A 25,670-nucleotide genomic window follows, 5' to 3' on the forward strand; every position below is an offset into this window, starting at 1 on the left:
AAAAGCTTAATGCACATGCGGCAATCAAAAAATGTTGAATATATATCTTTTCAAAGTCGAGCAAATTAAATAGACAGGCGACCCCCATTGTTAACTCATAGATATTATCATTTAGACGTGATATAAAAAGTTTTAAGAAGGAATGAGCCGACCGAGAAGTCCAGCGAAAAAAGCCTTTTACAGACATACATACATTTTCACTTTTATATTTATAGACTAGCAGGGGGTACCTGGCATTGCCCAGGTATTTGTAGGTACGTGTGTTGGGGGAGGGGGGTAAATCAGAACAAAAAGGAAACTTAACGATAGCGATTTAAAAAAAAAAAAGATGGGGGGTTGATGGCATGTGAGCTCGAACCCAGAGCCTTGAGGCCTATGGACTGAGCCTTAACACGTGCACTACGGTGACAATGTTAATGTAAGAGCAATTAAAGTGAGTCAAGTCAAGGAGGTTTGATTGACAGGTGCCAGCTTACTGAGGTCATTGCGGAAGGGTTACGATGATGGGGCAGTTTTTTTTGCGTTTGTTTACTTTGTTTCACTGCGGGACCGTTTTTTTCATTTACTGCGGGGTAGTTTGGGCTTCCCCAATATGATGTGGAGGGTGGGTGAAACCAGCTCCCCATTGAAAGGAAACTGTCCAAATTGAATAGCAATTGTCTGATATAAGGAAAAACCCGCATTGATCAAAGCTGATTGCTTTTGCACGTTCCTGGCGATCGCTGCAAAAGAAATGTTGAATATTTAGATTTTGAAAGTCGGGCAAATTAAATACACACGCGACCCCCGTTCGTAACTCGTAGATATTATGATTTCGACGTGACATAAAAAGTTTTTAAAATGAGCAACGGCCTCAAGAAGCTGCCGAAAAAATCCTTTTGCGGAATACACAAAAAGCGAACATACATACATACACACTTTTTTGCTTTAATATATATAGATGGCATGTATTTTTTGTATGAATACGTCTATTTACTTTTATAAATGTATGGCATGTATTTTTTAATAATAATAATAATAATAATAATAATAATAATAATAATAAAATTAATAAAAATAATGACACAGAAAGATCCCTTATTGAGTAACAGTGCTTTATTTATTGACTATTAATTACCCCATTCTGAAAGGAGGTGTTAATTCCTGGGATGATGAAACTCATAAAATTGAGTTGAAGTTATTTCATTTTAACAAGACTTACCTCTGACTCGTAAGAATAAGGATACGGCAAAACATAGCTGGTATGAGAAAAGCTGAGTTTATGTTTAACAGGGTCATTAGCAGGTTTCGGTCTGAAATCATAAGGGAAGTTTTACAAGTTTGTTGTTGTTTTTTTTTAATTATTATAGAATCGAATATTGTAATAATTACAAAGAATAAAATAATATTTCTTTTTTTTAATTGCTACAATCTACGATGCTTTATTTTTTATATAAAAAGCAAAAATAAATTCATGCATTTTCTTACTACTGAAAAACATAACTTTAGTAAATATATTTTTGTTTAAACAAAATAACACATTTCCACTACGATTTAAATAGAAATAATTTGTTCATTATAATCCGTGGTAATTATTTTATAAATACTGAAAATTTCATTAAAATTGGCTAATTTCCTGATTTTTGGTGAATTTTTAAGTAAAGGGAGGGGTCAAAATGTTTACACATTTGAAGCATCGGCATTTATTTTGCACGTACCTAGTAATCATAGTTTATTTCCTTCGTTCAAATCTAATTTTGTCATTTGACTGATTTTGCTGTATGTGCGATTCCTTTCTTTTATTTGAGTTGTTTTTGTGAATATATTCATTTTCGCAATTTTTTTGTGTGACGATTGTTTGGATTATTCGGACTTTGGATGTCAACAGTAGTTCGACTAATTCAAATATTAATGAAATGTTCAATCTTAAAAAATATACCTGATTTTTATATTTTTATATATTTTTAGTTTTGAATGATAATACATGCAAAATATAAATTTAATAAAGAAATCCAAACAAGCCTTAAACATTCACAAAAATAAGCTAAAGTTGATAGGAAAACAATTCGACACTAATGAACTAATAAACGGACATTTTTACACGAGGAACGAAATAATGCTTACACCGGTTTACGATGACTTGCATTTGATTTTCTTAAATTATTTCACGTTTAAATCGTGTTTTTCATTTTTTAATTTTGATTGTTTTATATTTTCATATATTTTATTCCTTAATGAATTGGACACTCAAAAGAAAAGTTGTATTAATTTACTAAAGAAATCCTTACAAACAAAACAAATTTTCGGTTTTGAACACAAAAGAAAAAATGAATTCATGCCGATTTTTTTGTTAATGAAAGGTAAGACTTCTTTCTTTTTTTTTTACGTTACAAATTTAAAAACATCATTCGATCATTTTAGCATTTTAAAAATAAATTTATTTATTAACGTTTAAAAATAATTTTAAACATTAAAAAGCATTTTTATTTTTTATTGCAATCCAATAAAATATTAATTCTGCAATGTTTTATAGCAGATTAACATATTCAAAAATTACGAAAACTCATTGAACTGAACAACTGCTATTGTATTTTAGCAAAAAAAAAAAAAAAAAAAAGAAGTCGTTCACTATATTGGTTTAATCTAAAATTGGCGTTCCGATTGTGTTAAAACTTCATTGTTTACTCTATGACATCTAAGAAAAATGCAATTTTACCCAATTTTCCGAAGAAGTTACTGTTACCTATACATAACTTACTACCTGATGAATTTTCGCAATTTTTAAAAATATTAATATTTTCGAAATTACACTTAAGTATATAATAATGTTTTTGCTTAAAACGACATATTTAAAAACAAAAACATAATAAACTATCGACTCTATTTTAAATATGAGAAAATAAAAAAAAAATAAAAAAAGAAGATTGCTTACATGGTGGCGCCGGCCTCGAGGGCAGAATTCTAATCTGAGTGGTTGAGAGGACAAGTCTCTTATAGACTTGGAGGAGTAGTGGGAGGCACAATTCTTCTGTTATAAAAGAATTGTGTCTCTTACTGGTACCAGTAGTGTTAATGACTTACTGGTGAACGGTTGGCACAACTTAGTTACTCACTGCTCGCCGTACTACAATACTTGTTACTCGACCCAGTAGGGGGGATCGCATAGGGCATCCTTTGCAACCCTTCGGAGCTTACGCTATCACTGGGTAATCTACTTTACCCGCTAAATAGTTTGTTTTTTTCCACATCTTGGAAAGGTTTTGCTGCTGTACTCTTTCGTTGGTTAACTACTGTCATGAACGTCACGAAAGAGCAGCTCCTACGCAGAAGGGGGTCATTGACTCAGAAGATTCAGGGACGACTGAAGATGTGTCGTGATGGAGTTAGGCCATCAGCGTACTTATTCTTAAGGACGGAGATTCAACAATTCATTGTCGAGTTAGAGACTTGTATCACACAGCTGGAGTTAGGCTCCTTTGATGAGAGTACACTGCCAAGATTGAGGGTGCTTGGCTGCCTCAAAAAGGATTATTATGAAGACTTGGGCGATTTGGATCAAGCATACCGACAGCCAGAGCCCAGCCCTTACTCGGAATCTACCTTTGAGTTCTCAAGGGCTTTTGCAACTAATGGGAGAGGTTCTTCCTTCATTGTTAAACCCCCACGTATACAGATCACAGGGCCTACATTTAGCGGACAGGAAATGGAGTCCGACCACATGAGTTTCAGAAACTTCTTGACTACTTTTGAGAACTGCGTGATCGGCATGGCCAATGATACCGAGAGGTTGAACTTCTTGAAGTGTTCACTCTCAGACCGAGCCTTTAGGCTGATAAATCACCTGAGTTGCACTGACACCAATTACCAGCGAGCCATGGCTATATTGAAGAGGGAGTATCTGGACCTGGATGAAATCATTGACCAAATATTCCAGGATATTCTGGACTATGTTCCAAAGAAAGGTGGAGCCCGTTTTGAGCTGGTGGACTTCGTTTCCAGGACAGCATCGGTGTTGGAAGAGCTGGGGAATTCCTTTTCCTGTGACTTTTCTGTGGACGATTCTGGCGGAGCCAGACTGATGGCTAAGATTCTCTTTAGGAAATTTCCTCTCGAATTGAAAGGGGAGATAATAGCGCTTTGTCCTCCATATTGAGACTAACTGGAGAAGCAATAAAGATATTGCAGATTAAGGGCGGTGCCCCCACTGCATTTACATCAACAGTAAGACAGAATACATCTCAAAAGTTTGGTAGGGGGAACGCTATTACTCCTTCTTTTCATGTGGATGTGAACAATGCAACTTCAACCGGGTATTCCCACACGTTGCCACCCATTATCTCAGTTACATTCTCTTGTGGAACAAAGACAGTGTCAGTGAATTGCCTACTGGACACAGGTAGCAGGCGGACATATCTGGCGACAGATGTACTGAGAACTTTGTGCCCAATCGAAACCCTTGGTGTCAATTGTCAGCTGAGATTGTCTACCTTTCTAGGTGAGTGTCAGCGTGGGTTCACAGAGGTAGTTCTGGGAGTTGGCTTGGGTTCTGGAAGGACTGTGATATCTCCTGTCTTGGTAGCCGATGGTATGGATTTGTCGGATCGAGTGGCCAACTTGGAATCTCTATTGCGTGTCTTTCAGGATGCAAAATATGCTTTTGCCGGCCAGTTTGAGATCGGAGTAGATTTAATACCGATCAAGGGAATAATTGGGTTAGACCTGATTGAACACCTGGACTCATTGAAGCTGATCCCGTGTTTGAATGGATGGGCCTTTGCAACCCCGCCTGGATTGGTCCCGTTCGAAGCAGCGGACTCTTTTTTTTGGAGGATAAGCCCCTCTCTGAGGTTATTCACCTCTCGTTTAATTCGGTGATGGAACATACTCCCCAGGTCGATGCATCACATTTATGTTTTGTCTTTGAAACACAATCAACATACCTGGATCCCATGGCGGAGTGCTTTCCTGACAGTATGGTGCAAAGACGACTAGAACAAATGTTTATGTTGGAATCTCTGAGGCTTCCCAGTCAGGAGGACTTCTCTGATTACGATAAAGTGCAGATGAAGCGGTTTGAGGAAACTGTAGAGCTACAGGAGTGAAGCTATTATGTGGAGCTCCCCTGGCATCACGATAGATTAGCCAGAGTCCCCTCTAATCATGCAACTTCCTTGCATGTTTTAGACCGGATGGCAGCAAACTTGACTAAAAGAAAAATATATGATGAATATTTGGAGGTGTTTCGTCAGCAACAGGAGGACGGTATAATTGAAGAGATTTTTGTCTCCCCTCAGGAGTTCGACAAATATGTGTGGATACCACATAGATCAATTTTCAAGTCGGACACTACGTCAACAACCAGGATCAGACCAGTGTTCAACTATAGTTTGAAGACAGGAGATGAATTATCACTGAATGAAGCAGCATATTCTGGCGTTAACTTTACAGGGAACATCTTAAAGTTGTTCTTGGCTCTAAAGGCCAACAACTATGTGCTACTAGCAGACATTCGCCAAGCATTCCTAATGATTCGGCTTAAGCTGGAGGCAAATAGGAACTGGTTTTTCTTTTTTCTTAAGCAAGGAGATTGGTTGCGCTGCTTCTGCTATACCACCTTGATATTCGGATTTACCTCAAGCCCATTTGTGTTGGGGTGCATCTTAAAATTGTATGCAGCAAAATACCCACAGGATGCTTGCCGCAGAATGATGGAGGACCGGTTTTATGTGGATAACCTTGTGGCATCCGTGGCAGATGCAAGTGAGCTTACTACATTGTATTCCCTTGTTAGAGAGCGTTTGCTGGAAGGGGGCTTTGTTATCCAGTCATGCAACTCAAACAGTTAGGCGCTCTGCACTAGGATGAAGGAGGATGGTACTCTAAGTATCCATGAAGAGGAGTGGGAGAGAGTACTGGGCTACCGATACTCCCCACATTCGGAGGAGTTGTATGTCGCTCCAGTAAAATGCAATCCTGACGTGACAACAAAGAGAGGTGTTCTTTGCAAGTCAGCTAAGATCTTCAGTCCATTGTCCCTATGTCTCCCGGTTACTATCCACAGTAGAGTGCTAATCAGATCCATGTGGAAGAATGGTGCAGGTTGGGATGATCCACTCCAGCTGGCAATCTTGAGCGATTGGAGAGAGCTGGCCAGGGACCTTTCAGGAGTGAGTCACTTCCGTTTTTTGCGCAAGGCGCTTATGGCAGGGCTGCCTGGAGATATGTACCTGTTTTGCAGCGCGTCCAAGGAAGCATATGGGTTTGCTGTGTATATCGTGCAAAATGGTCGGTCATCCTTATTATTTGCGAAAGCTAAGGTGGCACCTATGAAGGACAAGACTTTGCCTGTGTTGGAACTAATGGCCGTTTTCCTTGCCTTCAAGTGTCTCCCCACAATCCTGGACAATTGTGAAGGATTTGTCCCTGTGAATTTGTGTATAGCCACGGATGCACAGGTGGTCTTGTGCTGGATTTTATCTCAAAACATGTCTAGCAAAAATGTTTATTGCAAAAAATAGACTTAAAGACATTCTGCAGATGAATGTGGAGTTGGAGTCTCGCTATGGCTTGAAGACTCTCTTCAGATATGTTGATAGTACACCCAACCCAGCGGATTTGTTAACAAGAGGATTAACATTGAGAAAGTTCCAATATAAAATGGAATTTTGGTGTTCAGGCCCTTCCTGGCTATGCAAAAGAATATCTGAATGGCCAGGACAGGATATGCCCTGTTTGAGTGAGATATGCCAGCGAATGACCCGCAGTTCAGCGAATTGTTCTTTAATCCATGATCAGGAGTATGCTTCCGCCATACCTTTTCCTCATTCTCTGGTTTACTGACTGTTACTGCCTTGGTGTTTAAGTTCCTAGCCATCCGATTTGATCGACAATGGGACTACAACTCTAAGGCAGCGATCTATCTTATGAAGACAGTGCAATGGCAAGAATTTCTTGTGGAAGTGGAGTACCTAAAGGAGCCGAGTAGTAAACCCATGCCAGTTAGGGTTCGTGCTCTGGATCTTTTTCTGGACCCTGACGGTTTGATTCGATCTCGGGAAGAATCAACCAATATTCCTACTTTGGTTATGAAGTTAAAAACCCCATTCTGATAGGGAAACATCATCCTGTTACCAGACTCATCATTTTGGATTGTCACGAAAGGTGTTGACACCTTGGAACTGGGTCAACCCTAGCGGAGTTGAGGCGAAGCGGTTATTGGGTCCCGCAGGGTCGGCAAGCTGTGAATAAGGTACTGGCTGTTTGTGCCAGATGTAAACGTTATAATTCAACGCCAGTGACGCTGAATGCTGCTGCTGCCCTGCCATTGCACCGTACCAATTTCAGAATCCCCTATCAACACACTGGGATTGATTTTACTGGCCATCTTTGGGTGAGTGACGGGAAACAAGATACGAAAATGTACTTGCTCCTATTCACTGGCTTGAATATCAGAGCAATACACATTGAAGTAGTTCCCGACATGAGCGTACCCTCTTTCTTCCAGGCACTAGTTCGATTTACTAACCGATATGACGTTCCCGAAACCCTTTATAGTGACAACGCGAAAACGTTTATAGGAAGTGGAAAGATTTTCGACCATCTCTCTCTTTTTACGGACTATCAAAGAAAATACGGTCCTTGTAAGTTAAAACTTAAAACCATTCCCTTGTTCTCTCCTTGGTATGGAGGAACATGGGAGTGATGTATCAAAACCATGGAGAACTGCCTATTTAAGATTCTTTACAGGGGTAGATTGAAATTCTTTACCCTTCTGACAGTGTTATCTGATATTCAGAGGTCTGTTAATAACCGGCCTCTTACTTACCAGGTGTCAGCCGACAAAAATGCTACTCCAATTACCCCCAATATGTTCTTTAAGCCCAATCAGAGCCCCATGCTATTGATACCACTGAATAGAGAGGATAGAACTACCTTGTTGCCACCCAGCAAGGAGAGGCTAATTCAAACCTTGGAACTTAGGGACCAATGTCTGACAAATTTCCACAAACTATGTTATGAGGAGTACCTGCTAGAGCTGGGAAGGAAGATTCCTGGTCGATCCGGACTCAGTACAAGAAACCGCCTCCAGAAGGATGATGTTGTTCTGATTAAGAGTCCTTTGAAACCCAGACCGTTTTGGGTCTTAGGAACTATTACTGAACTGATTCCAGGCCATGATGGTGTCGTTAGAGCAGCACGTGTTCAAAAAGGGGAGGGCTTGGAGGAAGTACATTTCCTGAAACACCTTAGAGCTTTCTAGGACTCCTGATTGACCTCCTGTTGTGGAGGGAGGCGAGACGTTGGGTTCACCCCCTAGTGTTGAGGAGCAGGTCTGGTTGTGTCCCCTGTGCAGCTCTCCGCAGCAGAATCAGAATATGATTGGGTGTGACTCGTACGACGATTGGTACCATTTCCGATGTGTCAGTATCGACTCAGAACCTCCCAACAGGCAAAAGTGGTATTGCCCAGAATGTGCGCCCCTGAAAAAACGACAGGGTAGACCTAGCCTGCTGCCTGCTTAATTGATATCTGGACTGGTTGACTACTGCTAACATGATATATTGTACTAACAGTTGTTTTTTAATTAAATATTTTGGTGGTCTGTCATTTTGATGTAACTTTTTTCTTTTTCTTTTCTCTCTTCTACCGTTTGTTTTTTTTTCTCGTTTTTATTGAGAGTGTGTGAGAAAATAAAAAAAAGAAAAAAAGAAGATTGCTTACATGGTGGCGCCGGCCTCGAGGGCAGAATTCTAATCTGAGTGTTTGAGAGGACGAGCCTCTTATAGACTTGGAGGAGTAGTGGGAGGCACAATTCTTCTGTTATAAAAGAATTGTGTCTCTGACTGGTACCAGTAGTGTTAATGACTTACTGGTGAACGGTTGGCACAACTTAGTTATTCACTGCTCGCCGTACTACAATACTTGTTACTCGACCCAGTAGGGGGGATCGCATAGGGCATCCTTTGCAACCCTTCAGAGCTTACGCTATCACTGGGTAATCTACTTTACCCTCTAAATAGTTTTTTTCCACATAAACAAGCACCAAAAATCTCTTAAAATTATATTATTTAATCTGACATTTAGATTTTTGTCAAACATATTTTTTCTGTGCATATTACCTATCATGTCTCTGAAGAATTTCTTTTGATTTTTTTACGTTTTCTCCAATATTTAAATTTTAGAATGGAAACCTTTTTTCATTTACAAATTTGCATAAAATGAACACATTTGTTTGTCGTCACCAATTAGCAAAAGCTTAATATTGAAAAACTAGTTGTAAAACTTTATAATCTAAACAAATATAGTTTACTCTAAAAAAAATATAAAAAAATAGAAATTGACTTTATTTTGACTAGTACGTTTCAACAACATTTAAATATCTGCATAAAGAAAAAACTATTTAAGTTTTTATGGTTGGTAATCACTTTCCTAAATAAATTTAATGTAAAAAAGCACACACTTAATGGCCAAGTAAGCAGTCAATAATGTCTGCAATCACAATTTTCATTTTTATTTGGAGTTCATATTAGGTTTTCTTTTCTTACGTTTTTTGGATTGGGATTAGATCCTATGTGCTGTTCACTATTTAATAATTAAAAGATACAGTAAAAAAATCGTTGGATATAGAAAAATTTTACAAGTGTTATTGTGACATTTATTTTGTGTTTTTTGTTTTCTACCAGTATTTTGTTTAATTATGGATGTTTTAATCAAATAATAAAAGTTGGGTGACTTTTATATAAGCCAATTTTTTTCTAATTCTAACCCAAGACTCAGTACAAACTTTTTAAAGTTAGTAAATGCTTCAAAATTGATTAAAACACAAAACAAACCTATCCAAGTAAAGAAAAGAGTTATGTTGCCTTTGTTCACAATCATTGGTTCCTATTTACAATGCCTTCCCACGGGACAGAGTTAGACACCAGGGTCGTTTTTTTAACGTGGAGAAACGGAACAAAAATAAAAATTGTCTCAGTCGTGAAGGATTTCTCCTCCACTGACAGAGAACAAGAAATTGAAGTGCAGCATCTGAAGAACAGATACTACACTTTGATCTTGTCCCGAAGGCCAATCTAGGTAACAATCATTGGTTATTTATTTGATTTTTGACTACTTTTTCGTTTTTTGTCTAAAATGCCCATTTAATTTATTAAATTGTTAGGTGAAAGTACATATTAGTTAGCAAGAATACCCCTTTCTCGCATTAAGAAAACTTTCAAAATAATACAATGATTATTAATGAGCGGAGATGTTCTAGTTTTTTATTTAAAACAGAAAAAAAAACATAAAGTATGAGTAAAAAAAAATGTTCCAAATTTAAAATTTAAATGTAATCTCTTCATTTTTATAGAATGTAAAACAAAAATAAATAGGATAGCACTTTTTTAAATATCAAACATGATTTTGAATATTAACATTTAAGAAAGCCAACAGTAATAATATTTTACAGTGTCTTTTGTTTGTTAAATTAGTTGCTGAAAATGTCGAATAGTTAACACCTGGGCTCTTAAGAACGTAATAAAGTCAAAATATATATTAGACCTCTCCTCTTCCGTCTATTTATTGGATACTTCTACTAATTACATGGTTCTTTGACAACTAGCTAGCCATTAAATAGGTGCTCATTTTATGTTTAATTTATATAATAATTTATATATTATCTAAATATTTATTAGTTTTAATTACTTCAGTGCGTATATTTTCAGGGGTGCTGAAACAACCCACCCCTCACAAATTATACATTTTGAACATTTAGAGGGTAAACCATGTTGGGGCTAAACTATGATGGATCTCAAAATATAGGGATATCATATGATAATATGATCAGGTTAAAAATTAATTATCTGTTGACAATAATGTAAATATTTAGTCACTAATATTTAAAAATCAACATTCAACACGGGGATAAGTTACAAACCTGTTATTAAAAATATTTTGATGTTCATATCAATTAGGATGAACAGATATGTAAAGATAAAACATTCAACATGGGGATAAGTTACAAACCTGTTATTAAAAATATTTTGATGTTCATATCAATTAGGATGAACAGATATTTAAAGATAAAACATTCAAGACATTTTTGCCACTCTTTTTCATCCTAAATAATTTATATTTCCACCTGGATGTAAAGGACAACTATTTGGGATTATTATTAACAGCAGAGTAACTAGATGTCTGTTCGCATTACATTTAAACAACTGAATTTCAGTACATTCAAGAAATCAGAAAACAGAGAGGGAATTCTAGAGTTTAGCAGACCTAGAGAGAGAGAGAGAGAGAGCGAGAAAGAGAGAGAGAGAGAGAGAGCAGTAAGTAAAGGTTTTTCAGTATATAGAGACATCAACGGGGCGGAACCTATTAGATTAAAAATTATTTTTTAACCCTTTATCTAAGAAGATTGTTATGGTATTTGAAGCCGTCTCTATGTTGCAACAATGCTCAATGCATATGCAAATGTATGCGTCCAGCATAGTCCCAGTCCAAAGACATTTTCCAGCAGGGTTACAAAAACCCACATTCTTTCACTAATGCTTTCTAATGTTCTGAAGTTATTTGCTAATGTATTTGACAATTAGTAAACTAAAAATTTGTTCATACCAATATTTAAGGACAGATGAAACATAATCCACTTATAAGTTAAACGCTTATAGTTACAAATAATTTTATATTCAGATGAATTAGATGTGATTAGATATATTCCCTCAAACAAATGCAGATGGAATAATAGGATTGATAAATATGAGAAAAACATATGAATGAATAAAATAGAAATATAGAATATCACTGTAGCTTTAATAATTTTGCATATTTATATATCAGTTATACATACGTGCTTGAAGAAAGCAAAAACGTGTATGCAATGAATACTATTTTAATGGACATATGGTAATTTACTTTCATCGTTACATTAACATACATGAATATATATTGTAGTATTGTATATATAAATGTAAATATATCTCTTCTCACTATGAGGAAAACCATAAGAACTAACATAACGCTAAATATTATTTCAACTAGATAATAACTTAAGCAACACTTGTATCAACTTACTCTGTGTCAAGTTAGAAAATATCCGATCATTTTTGTGATGTGTTTTATATGAATTTTTTAGATGAAATAAATCTAGATGTGGGTTCAATCTAATAATATTGACAACAATAAACAAACAGAATATTAATATGTGAGTGTAAATACTAAGAATATTAAACTTCATTATTTTTTACAGATGTTCCTGATTGAACCCTATTTCAATTTTAATGGAAAATCACGATCTTTACACATTAAGCTGTAAACAGTTATTATTTTGTTTGGAACACTACTGCAACATCTGTGAGAAAATTTATCATATTGGAAAATTTAATGTCTTGCTAAACAGTGGTGAAAACATAACACGAGTGAAGGTAATATGAATTTTTGTGAAAATCTGTGTAATGTTCAAATATAAGGTATCAGAAAAGTATTTGACTTTAAAAAATCTATATTTTCTGTAATACCAGGAACTATAGCTCTAAATATGTTTTAGAAAAGTAAAAGCTTATAAATGCTAAATACTTTGAAATATCATTTAAAAAGATATCTCTTTTGAAATATATGAAGTAGTAGATATATGTTTGACATTTCTATAGTGTCGCATCCACAGCTTGAACAAATAATAAGATAACTGAAATAAAAATAATGTGTGTGTGGATATAATACTTTTGCCAGATAAAAGATTGAGTAAAAGATATAGGAACTCACACTCGAAAAAAGACACATTTTTGTAAAGTTTGTTGATATTTTTGTTTTCATAAATTTTGTAATCAATATGAGAACTCATACTGGGGAAAAGCCACATTCTTGTGATGTATGCGGATATTCTTCTTCTGAAAAATCGGATATAGTGAAACATATAAGAACTCATACTGGAGAAAAGCCATATTCTTGTCAAGTGTGTGAATATTCTTGCTCTCAAAAATCGAGTTTAGTGAGCCATATGAACACTCATTCTGGGGAAAAGCCACATTCTTGTGAAGTTTGTGGACATTCTTTTTCTCACAAATCAAACTTAGTGAAACATATGAGAACTCATACTGGAGAAAAGCCACATTCTTGTCAACTTTGTAAATATTCTTCCACTTCAAAATCAGACTTAGTGAGACATATCAGAACTCACACTGGGGAGAAGCCACATTCTTGCCAAGTATGTGGATATTCTTTTTCTCAGAAGTCAGGTTTAGTAAAACATAGGAAGACTCATACAGGGGAAAAACCATATTCCTGTCAAGTCTGTGAATATTCTTGCATTACAAAATCAAGTTTAGAGATCCATATGAGAACTCACACGGGGGAGAAGCCATATTCTTGTGAAGTGTGTGGATATTCTTGTTCTATGAAGTCACATTTAATGAGCCATATGAGAACTCACACTGGGGAGAAGCCACATTCCTGTCAAGTGTGTGGATATTCTTTTTCTCAAACATCACATTTAGTGAAACATATGAGAACTCACACTGGGGAGAAGCCACATTCTTGCCAAGTGTGTGAATATTCTTTTTCTCAAAAATCAAATTTAGTGAAACATATGAAAACTCACACTGGGGAGAAGCCACATTCTTGTAAAGTGTGTGGATTTTCTTTTTCTCAAAAATCTGTTTTAGTTACGCATATGAGAACTCATACTGAGGAAAAGCCAAGTCAAAACAGGGAAACGGAATGCAAAAGTGAAATATGAAAATGGTTTCTCAGTTGAAATGTATAAAATAGCACAGGAATGTTTGATATCTGGTAGGATTCCTCACCCTGACTTAAACAAAAGGATAAGAAAAAGAGAAAAAAAAGACCACAATCTTGTCAATGTCTTTGGAGAGATTCAATTTGACAGCTCGTTGAACATCTGGGAACATGAACCACATTAACAGAAAAATGGCAAAAAAAGTGTTCTATGACAAAAAATACATCTGTGCAGATACATAAAAGAAAGGGCCATCAAGTCATGTAATATGGAAGAAGCCTAAACAGGAAATGATAAAATATCAGGAGCTAAAAATGATCTAAAAACAAAATATACCGATTGGAATAGGAGCAACTGGCCAAATAAAAAAGAATCAAAATACAAATAGCAGCCTGATTGTTGAAACTATTCTTAATGAATATTGTCATAATAGAGTGAAAAGGAAGAATATCATCCAATATTATAAAGTATAAAATCATTTAAAACTATGCTTAATGTTTTCTCAATCATTAAATCATTTCTCTCCGATAGGCTCATAAGAGTAGTGGTCAATGGACAAAAATCAGAGGCCTGCAGTATTAATGCTGGAGTCCCTCAAGGGTCAATCCTGGGCCCAACTCTCTTCCTGATCTACATCAATGACATCCCTGAACACATACTTAAATCATTCGTTGGCATCTATGCTGATGATATGACCATGTACGGCAACACATCAAAGGCTGTAAATGACAAAGTTCTCTCTGATTCTCTCTCCTCTGATCTTGAGCGCGTGGTTCAGTGGGGAAAGACGTGGCTGGTTACATTTAGTGCATCTAAAACCAAAGTCCTATCTTTACATCATCAACGCTCTGATCCTCATCTGGAATCAATTGAAATGGATGGCTCTTGTCTAGGAGAAGCCCCGTGTTTTGACAAGCTTCTGGGATTGATCTTTACTCCTGATCTGAAATGGAACACGTACATCAAGTCTTTTGCTAAGGTCGCTGGAAAGATGGTGGGATCCTTCTACCGCTCCAGAAGATATCTCACTACTGATGCAATTCTCTATCTAAAATTAAGTGTAAGCTCCATAAGTAAACCCCTTAATCTTGTAAATTGAAGTAAATTTTAAAAAAAAACTATCTGGTAAATATATCCGATGATCAAGTTCCAGATATATTTAAACAATTGCGCCTAAAGGAAATGCTAGAATTTTTAAAATGCCTCATCATCACAGCTAGACGAAAATGATTAGAAAAAAAAAACAGAAAATAATCAAGAGACCAAGTAGATATGAAATATATCTCAATACAACAAAAACAAATCTAAATGCAAGCACCAGGAATCGCTGCATAGAATACCTACCAAGTTTCTGGTTGAAGAACCTATCATCATTTCATAGAAACTATTACGTTTACATCATCGATTCGCTGATTGATAAGTGGGTTACACAAGCATGTCTTATTGCAGTCCATTCAAACTCTTTCCCAGAACAGTGAGAGGACTATCTAAGAAATAGCGACAAATATTCTGTCTTACTACAATATAAAAGTTCTTTACTACAACTGGTTGCATACAACGTATGTGCAATATTATTGTCTGAAGTATAGATTAAAAAGAACTAGCAAGGTGGAGAATTTTTGCAAGGACAACCAATTGTTGATTAATAAGGTAATCAATTAGGACTGTAGAAAGTGGCAGATAATTCTAATCTTTGGATTGATTACCAATGATAATTTACACAAGACAAAAACATTCAACAAACAAGAGATAAAGTAGATATCAAATATATCACAATATACACAAAAACATTTAACAAACAAGAGATAAAGTAGATATTAAATATATCACAATGTAATGCAAACAAGGTTGAAATGCTAGAGCCAAGAATAATGCCTGGGATGTTAACGTTGGATTGATTTCCAGTATTAAATTAATGGATAGACACCCTACCAAATTTCTGGTTGAAGAAGCTAGCATCACTCCATAGCAACTACTGTTGTTGTTTCACTAATCGTTTGATTTGTAAGGAGGCTTCAAAAATATGGCTAATAAAAGGCGATACAACCCTCATATCTCCATAACAGTCAAGCACTGTGTCTCAGCAAATACAAACGAATATAGAAGCTCTTCACTCATTACATACAACATCTATGAACAATTATTGCCTCAAATGTAACTTAAAAAAAGAACAATCAGGATGAAGGAAGAAGTGTTTTCCCACCAGTTGATTAACAAGATAATCACTGAAGTTTGTACAAAACAGCAGAGGATTCTATTCTTGGCTTGGATTGATTACCAATGAGAAATCACACTTAGCAAAATAATCAAGAGTATTAGTGGACCTTAGACATAAGTCTAAGTTATGAACACAAGGCTGAAATACCTGAGCCAAGAATCACGTCCTGAATGCAAAGGTTGGATCGAGTTTAGTATCGCAAAATTTCGACATAGACTACCTATCAGTCTTCTGACTGAAGTAACTCATGTCATTCTATAGCAAAAACAAGTAAGGCACTACATTATTGAACAATACAGATGAATATACTATCTCACTATCAAACATTGTTTCATTTTGTGACTCCTGGGCAGCAGCGATGGAGAAGAATGTTACAAAATAAAATATAACAGTTGAAATTTAGTTCATAAAAATAAACAAAGGACATGTGAATGCAAGTTCATTAACATAAAATTTTTACAAATATTTATTAAAGCTGGGAATAAAATACAGTTTAATATAAACAATAAGATAACATGACTGGTTGTGTAAGAGAATAAACAAAGAAACGAGTTATGATATATTCACTTAATAGCCAGAGTAAATCAGAGTTGACAGAACCAGAGTGTGGATTAACCAGCAGATACAGATTTTGTCTTTGCGAATCCTTAAAACAGATGGGCCAACTAGAAACGATGTTTAACATAAAGAATTACGTACATCTTCGAAGGAAGTGACAGGCATGAAATAAAGTTATATGAAGATATAACTTGGTGTGATGTTATTTGGAGGAAGAGTATCCGTTGCAGCAAGAACGAAGTTACAAAAATGAAATAAAGTTATATGAAAATAAAATTTGGTGTTTTCTTTTTGAGGAAGATGTATCCCTTGCAGCAGGCAAGCATCGAGAGGGTGAGGAACAAAGAGAAAGGTATGTTTCTCTTTTGTTTAATGTGCCACAAAAAATGTCAATTCGTCATATTAAAAGAACTGTCTCATGTATGCTATTTGTTGCAGTTGTGAACAGTATTAATATTAAGAAAACGTTACAGATACTGTTGCAATATTTATTTTATTATTAATGGGGGTATACTCCCCCACAGTTGGGAGATTCTATTTATAAATGCTGTTGCTATGAACTGACGAATCAAATTAATGCTTGTTATAAATGCTGTTGCTATTAATTCACGTTTTGCTACCAATCAATCAGAAACCAGAATTGCTCCATAAAAATTAAAAGTCTTGTATTAGCAGTCTTGAATGTATTTTTTTCATGTCAACTCGGGAAGAATCTTTTGCTCTGTGGCTAAAAAATTATAAAGTTAGGAACCTGTACAGAACAACTGTCTATTGAGAACCAGTCATCTCCAGGAGTTGTATAGAACAACTATCAGAAACTGTTCTGAAACAAAACATTGCTTACAACTCAATATATATTTCAGGAGACACATTTACATGAACACGGTTACATAGACGCTACACAACCTTACACACACATATATGCGCGTTACATATGTGTATACAGACCAATATACTACAACACATGCTCTTCCCTGTCCTGCTATAATAAACCATTGTCAGTCCTGTTAAAAGTTTCAATTATTTCGTAAATCTTGTTTTCTTAATTTTTTCAATTAAGTTTTCAGTTGAATAAAGTTAACAGATGAGTAATAAAATTATTTTATCTTATTGTGTCTATTTATTCGTTTTAATTTAATAGCTATTAATAATTAATTATTTCTATGTTAGTTTATTAAGTGTTTATATAAAGCAATGCTATAATTTTATGTTCATTTATTAATTTTAATTTAATAGTTATTTGTGACCTATCCTGATCGCAGGTCAGCAATGTGTGACCCTATGATCGTCCAAGTCACTCAGCCGACAGCAAGTAAATGTAACTTCTTCATGTGGCAGAACCTTATAATCGTTTTCATTGTCCTCAATGATATGTCGTCGCCTCGCCAGTCTGTTGTAGTAGGCAGTAGCATAGCAAGGAGAGCGGTCTGCCCTGGACGGCACATGCCAGGGGAACAGAATTTTGAGAATGAAAGCTAAGAAAAAAATCTGAAATTTTATGCCAAAAAGGTGGTAAGACATCGAAAATGTAAAAAAAAGTCGGAACTTTTGCAAGTATCGGAATCAGAAAAATGTGCCCCTATTTTACGAACAGCCCATGTCAGAAGCCGGCATTTTGAGAAAGTAAAAATAGAAAAGATAAATAAAAGCTAGCAAAATATCTTAAATTTTATACCGAAATATTTTTTTTAAAGGAACTTTTGGACGTATTGGATTCGAAAAAACTGTGTCCCTAATTTAAGTGCGGCATATACCAGGCGGTGGCATTTTGAGAGGGTAAAAATAGAAAAAATAAATGAAAGCTAATCAAAAATTTGGAAATTTTATCCAAAATATTTTTAAAAATTGGAACTTTTGGAAGTATCGGAATCAGAAAAATGTGTCCCTATTTTACCAGTGGCCCATGCCAGAGGCCGGTATTTTGAGACAGTAAATATAGAAAATAGAAAAAATAAATAAAATTTAACAAAACATTTTAAATTTACATTTTCAAACATGTGCATAAAAATTCCGATTTTATTTATTTATCTATTTTTTGTATTTAACCTCTCAAAAGTCGCCCATGACGTGTACCGCTCATAAAATAGGGACACATTTTTCTGATTCCGATATCTCTAAAAGACCCGATGTTTTACCACCTTTTTGGCATACAAAAACGCGAAAAGTATGTTTGCAAATTTTCAACCAACTTGATATTTTGCAATAGTTCTCTGAAAAAAAATAAATTGATAGCCTAATTAAAATACATTTATTTAAAAAAATTAAAACTTATTTAAAAAGATCGAAACATTATTAACAAAAAAAGATTTCTTAAATGTTGCGCTTAAACCAAGCGATTATAAACACAGATTTCAAAAAGCACGGATAAAAGATGTTTTACTCTTCAGGAAGCTCAACCTCTTAATAATAACATTATGAAGAATGAGGAAAGAAAACTGCATCTGACTATACTCTCTTTGATACAGCCATGTTTTTTTGTGAAAATTCGGAAATAATAACAATAAAAAAAGTAAATAAAAATGATTTTATCATTTCTTAACCTTTTCATGTTTTCAAATGTTCTCATTTAAATTTATAGAAAATGTTTACTAAAATGTGTGACTTTTTATTTCTTAAATTTCGCGCTTAAACTGAGCAATTACACACAAAGATTTCGAAAACGGCGACACAATGTGTATAATAAAACAAACCCGTCAGGTAAATTATTTACAGTTAAAATCTTATAAAAAGCAAAAACCTGAAGTTTTGAATATATTTCTTTGAAATTATCAAGGATAAGAACTACTGGGGTACTATGTAAGGATTTGGGCAGCAATATGTCGGTTCAGGTTACACTTGAACTTCTGCATGTCAGTACAGTTGGGGAAGCAGGGACCTGGAATGGAATTCCAGAGTCTAGCGGTTCTGGAGAAGAAACTACTTGAGTAAAAAGATCTTTTACATCTAGGGATCTCTACTGTGTGGGGGTACATCGTGGGGGCACAAGTGTCTGCAGTTTGCCAGAGTATTCCTCACTAAAATACTTGTAGAACAGGCAGAGGGATGCAACATTTCGTCGATGGGACAGGCTGAAACTTAGATGCCAGTTCAGGGCCTATCAGATTGGCGACTCTCTTTTGAATCTTGTCTAGAAGCGACGGACTAGTAGCAGATGCACCAGCCCAAATGTGACAGCAATACTCCATACATGGGAGAATGGTGGCCTTATAGAGGTACAGGATACTTTCGAGTGGTAGTAGTTTTCTAGCACGGTAGAGAGAGCCTACCTTTTTCGCAGTGGCCCTGACAATGCTTTCAATGTAATTGTTCCAACTCATGTTTCCTGTGAACGTTAGGTAAAGCAGTTTGAAAGATGTATTCTCAGATAAAGAGTCACTGGCCATTGCCATTGCTATTTGGTAGCAGAGAAGGTTTCTTGTAATTATTGAAGGAAACCAGTTTAGTCTTGGCAGCATTGAATGTGACCATCCATTTTTGTCCCAATTCCACTACGGATTGGAAGTCATTCTCTAGCGTTTTTGCCATCTCTTTAGATGTGTTCATTTGTTTTCCTGTTTTGCCTGTTATAGAGTGTGGTGTCATCAGCATATATACCCATCTCACAGACAATTTTGTCAGTGAGGTCATTTATGAATATTAGGAACAATAGAGGTCCAAAGATAGACTCTTTAGGCACTCCCGCATTTATATCATATTGTTTAGATGTACGACCGTCGAGGACAACCTGGATTTTTCTGTTATCTAAGAAGGATTTAATTATGTTAAGTATTCTACCAGTGATACCATATGATCTAATTTTCCTGAGGGGACCCTCATGCTATACCCTGTCAAAAGCCTTAGATATATCTAGAGCAACCGCTCTGCTCTCCCCCGCTTTGTCCAGTGAATGGTATATACGTTCAGAGATTACAGGGAGGATTCTGCTGTGGAACGGGCTTGCCTAAATCCATATTGTTTGTCAGTCAGAAGTTTAGCATCTGTAAGGTGATGGACTAGAGCATGGTTAATTATGGTCACAAATATGTTGGCGAAAAGTGGGAAGAGGCTAATGGGGCGATAATTTACTGGGTCAGTTCTTTAGCCAGAATTCTTGAATACTGGTACCACAGAAGCAGTTTTCCAACAGTCCGGAAAGCAAAATTCATTAAGGCATTTGTTGTAGAGTTTGGAGAGAACTGGAGCTACTTTGGCTGAACACATTTTAATAGCACAGCTAGGATGAGATCGGGTTCACATGCATTTGAAGTGTCAAGGTTTTTTCTGATAGTATGCACCTAAGCAGGGGTGATTTTTAGATCGTCTAGCGTGGCGTCTGTCCACAAAGGGAAGTCAGGTAGGGGGTGGTTGGAAGGGTCCAGTGTGGAGTTTGAGGCAAACCGACTGGCAAACATGTTAGCCTTTTCGGTTGCTGAGTAAACAACCTCGTGATTGTTGGTTAGTGGGGGAATTGTTGATTGCCCATTATTTACTACACTGTTGTAGATTTTCCAGACGTCTAGAGTTCCTAATCTTTGTGCTTTGGTTCGTTTTTTGGTGGCTTCAGTAAATTTTTTCTTAGCTGTAACTATTTCTTTCTTAACGTTACTTCTAGCTTCTATATACTTATGTCTGTTTAAACTGGACTTATGTCGGTTAAATCCGTGGTATGCCTGCTGCCTTTGAGCAATGGCAGTTGCGCAAGTAGAAGTAAACCATTGGGGAGAGTGGGGCTTGCTATAAAATTTCTGCATGGGAACATGTGATTCAATTGCCGTTTTGAACCATTCAGTAGTCTCATTTGCGCACTGTTTTGGCTGTAGAGTTTAGGACGATTTCGACCATTATCACTGCATGATCAGCGTTCCCGAGTGGGCTGTCAGTGGAAAAAGCCACTTCGTGGTTTGTCATCTTGTCGATACAAGAAAGAAAAATGTTCTCACGAGCTCAACAAAGCACACATGCGAGAGCACTACACCATACAACGTCTCGATAATGCAAAAATATTCAGAAAAGTGGACCTCTCATCGGGATATTGACATGTTGAGCCCAATGATGTGTTAAGTGACCTGTTCACTTTTCAGACATACTGTTGGTGTAGGTTACTGTTTGGCCTGAACTCCTAAACAGATATATTCCCTTTCTTGCAAGATAATCTGGTCATATGTTGGAAAGACCAAGAAGAACATGAAGAACTACAGACCAATACAAGCCAGAATTTGTTCTTTTATTGGCATAAATTACCATATGTCACGAGCACCAATGGGTGTGTCAAAAACTGACCTCACGTATGTGTGAAATATATTGAATAATCAGACCCCCTGTCTTTCAAAACTTATAACTACTCGAAAAATGTCATTTAAACCCTAATTTTTTTTCAATTAAAGGAGCAAGGACCAAGGTTTCATTTAAAAAAACAAAAAAACAACGTGGTTTAAAAAACAGGTTTTAAACTTTTGACATTACAGGAAATTTTCTAAAAAATACTTTTTTTGTTTTAAATTTGAATATATTATTTATTGATCTTTTATCTTCAATTTCTGATATATAACACTTTGGTGAGTAAATTAACTTTTTACTTTTTAATAGACATTTCAAAATCGGGGGGGGGGGTGCTTGAATTTAAAAAAAACAGTTTGTCTAAAATACTATATTAAGTTTATTGGAAAGAACATAAAATTTCACATTGACCCTGAAAATATCGTAAAAATTGAATCAATAGAAAGATTTTGATAGATTTTTAAAGTTTAAAAATTGAAAAATACTTAATTCGTAAAATTCAATTCATTTCATTACTGTTTTTTTAAAAAATAAAAAAATAATATTTCTATTACTTTTTATACAACTTTAATAGTTTATTTTGGAAGTATAATCCATAAAGAAAATAACCAACCCACTTTTAAAAGTGAAATTGCCAATTTTTTATATTTTATTCGCAGTTTCGTGTTAGGGGTGTCAAAAATTTCCCCAAAAGTCTGATACACCTAGAGCACCAACAAACAAGCCAGAGTTTGAAAAAGTAACGTTAGTTAATAATTTGACAAAGAACTGATAAAAGACCACAGGCTCGCAAGGAGGTGTGTCAGAAATTTCGTGACAAATAGTGAATAATTCTACCCCGTCTTTCCAAGCTTATAACTCCTCGAAAAATGTAATTCAAGCCCTAATTTTTTTTTCAATTAAAGGAGCAAGGACCAAGGTTTCATTAAAAACAAATATCAAACAACCTGTTTTTTTTTCGGACGTTACAGCTAAATTTCTAAAAAATGTTCACTTTTTTGTTTTAAATTTGAATATATTATTTATTGGCCTTTTCTCTTCAATTTGTGAGCTATAACACTTTGGTGAGTAAATTAATTATTTACTTTTTAATAGACATTTCAAAATGGGAGGCGTGAATTATTCGACCCCCTGTCTTTCCCAGTTTATAACTACTCAAAAAATGTAAGTCAAGTCCTAATTTTTTTTCAATTAAAGGAGCAAGGACCAAGGTTTCATTTAAAAAAACAAAAGAAAAAAAACAATGTGGTTAAAAAAAAAAGGTTTTAAACTTCGAACATTACAGGTAAATTTCTAAAAAAAAAAACACTACTTCTTTTGTTTTAAATTTGAATATATTATTTATTGAGCTTTTCTCTTCAATTTGTGATATATAAAACTTTGGTGGGTAAATTAATTATTTACTTTTTAATAGACATTTCAAAATGGGAGGCGTGAATTATTCGACCCCCTGTCTTTCCCAGTTTATAACCACTCAAAAGATGTAAGTCAAGTCCTAATTTTTTTTCAATTAAAGGAGCAAGGACCAAGGTTTCATTTAAAAAAACAAAAGAAAAAAAAAACAATGTGGTTAAAAAAAAAAAAAAGGTTTTAAACTTCGAACATTACAGGTAAATTTCTAAAAAAAAAAACACTACTTCTTTTGTTTTAAATTTGAATAGATTATTTATTGAGCTTTTCTCTTCAATTTGTGATATATAAAACTTTGGTGGGTAAATTAATTATTTACTTTTTAATAGACACTTGAAAATAGGGGGTGGGGCGTGAATAAAAAAACGTTTGTCTAAAATATTATATTCGGTTTATTGGAAAGAGCATAAAATTTCACATTGACTCTGAAAATATCGTGAAAATAGAATCAATAGAAAAATTTTGATAGATTTTTAAAGTTTAAAAATTGAAAAATATTGAGTTCGTAAAATTAATTACTGTTTTTTTTTTTTTAAAAATATGTCTATTACTTTTAAAACAACTTTAACAGTTTGTTTTGGAATATAATCAATAAAGAAAATAAACAACCCACTTTTAAAAGAGAAATTACGAGTTTTTTTATATTTTATTTGCAGGGACCTACAGGGACTGGCCACATGACAGATAAAGACTCCAAGATGACATCACTGGCTGAAGTAATCGCTAAAAAAAAAGAAAAAAGAAAAGCTTACTCAATTCTATCAACCTGTTCTTTGATTACAGAAATAAACTCACTGTACAAGATGGACTAATATTGTGAGGACAGAGAATAGTCATACCTCATGCTATTCGGACCAAGATGAATGCTGACTGTGATGTCTATAAGTAAAGGGGCATAACTCTAAGAGTTATCTATCCTAGATGCGCGTTGTCCAATAAAGTAAGCTCGGGCGGCAGTTCTCTATCGACCGATCTGTTGCTAACACTTTATGTCTGTGTTGTCGTTCTTTAATGCTGTTTGATTCCCGCCAGACGGGATCCCACAACATTATACTGACCACATAAGATTAAATACATGCCTACGAAGAGCGAGGGACCTCATGTTTTAGTCAAGAATATTGTTGTAAGTAAAACAAATACTGTATACCATTTAAATAAGGTTTTTATTAGCACAATAGAACGATACGTCGGGTCCGACGTAAACACTATAAAGTAAAATGGCGGACACTACTGGAGTAGTATACAGACCTAGCGCTTCGTCAAGGAGAGTGCTATTGGGAAATTTCGTATGGATACGAAACACAATACAACATTCTCCCCTCCATTAAATTAGAAAGTTCCTGCCATGGGTGGAAAGTTCATTCAAGTATTAGTGTATGAAGGTGGGTTGATCACAACCAATGCAAGGAATGTAGTTTAATAGTTCAGGTTCTCAATGTTAAAACTCACTAATTCAGCACAAGGAGTGCAATTTAATAGTTCTGATGCACAAAATAAATTTAATCAAGATTCACTAAACTCTAGAATCACAAATTAAACTTATCTGGTGGTCTTCTACTACGTTCTGACCGTCGCAAAACAGGTGGTTCTACTGGTGGGGGTGAATTTTCCTCTTGCTGATCTGCTGGTGTATCATTCCAGTTTTCCGAGTCATGTGGGTGATCGGTGAATTGGAAGTCTTTCAACGGGGCCAAGTCACGTGTAGGTACAGCCATCTGCCTACCCTCGTTAGATCGAACAAAGGCATAATGAGGGTTAGCATCTAAAAGTTCAACCTTATCACCTAGAGGTTCATATTTAGTTAACGGGTTGTGTCTCCGCATTAAAACAAAACCAGATTCGATCATCCGAGATGGTACCACTGTCCTGAACGCTGACCTTCTTGGGTGTTTAAACAGGCGCTCATGAGGTGTCTCATTTGTGGCTGTGGATATTAAAGACCGAATGGAATGGAGGGAGTCTGTTACAACCTCTTCCCAGTGTTCAGTCGCAAAACCTTTGTCTTCCTATGCTAATGAAATAGTTTTCCACACTGTTCCATTCATTCGCTCTACTTGACCATTCCCCTGTGGGTGATATGGAGTGCTGTAAGTGGTGGAGATCCCTTTGCCGTGCATACAATTCTTGTATTCAGCATTCTTGAAACAATTCCTGTTATCTGAATGAACTTGGCTGCGTATGCCAAATATAGAAAACAGGTGGGAGCAAGATTGCAGTACACTCTTGGTACTTGTGTCTTTACAAGGGTATAAAAATGGAAAGCGGCTGTATTCATCAACTAATACAACATATACTTATTTGGAGTAGATGAAGGTAGAGGTGCTTTGAAATCGAGGTTCAACTTCTCGAAAGGTTGAGTTGATTTGATTAAATGCCCATCAACAGGGCGGAAAAATCTTGGTTTTCACTTGTTGCAAACAATACAGTCCTTTGTCATCTGCCGAATATCCTCAAGAGAGTAAGGGAGGTTTCTACTCCTTATGAAGGGAGGTTTCTACTCCTTATGAGTATTTTATTTACTGCGGGGCAGCA

At 35.6% G+C, this 25,670-nt stretch overlaps 1 long non-coding RNA gene across 1 annotated transcript; it reads left to right on the forward strand.

Annotated features, from left to right (window-relative positions):
• The first annotated feature begins 2,118 nt into the window (after nt 1-2,118).
• On the forward strand, nt 2,119-25,230 carry LOC145240020 (uncharacterized). The gene is made up of 3 exons (XR_013862465.1): nt 2,119-2,339; nt 12,212-12,386; nt 23,795-25,230. It is a non-coding gene; the product is annotated as an uncharacterized LOC145240020 (long non-coding RNA).
• Nucleotides 25,231-25,670: the final 440 nt, after the last annotated feature.

This window comes from Euprymna scolopes, chromosome 19, assembly GCF_053919585.1.
Source record: "Euprymna scolopes isolate OS-2025 chromosome 19, ASM5391958v1, whole genome shotgun sequence".
Taxonomy (NCBI): domain Eukaryota; kingdom Metazoa; phylum Mollusca; class Cephalopoda; order Sepiida; family Sepiolidae; genus Euprymna; species Euprymna scolopes.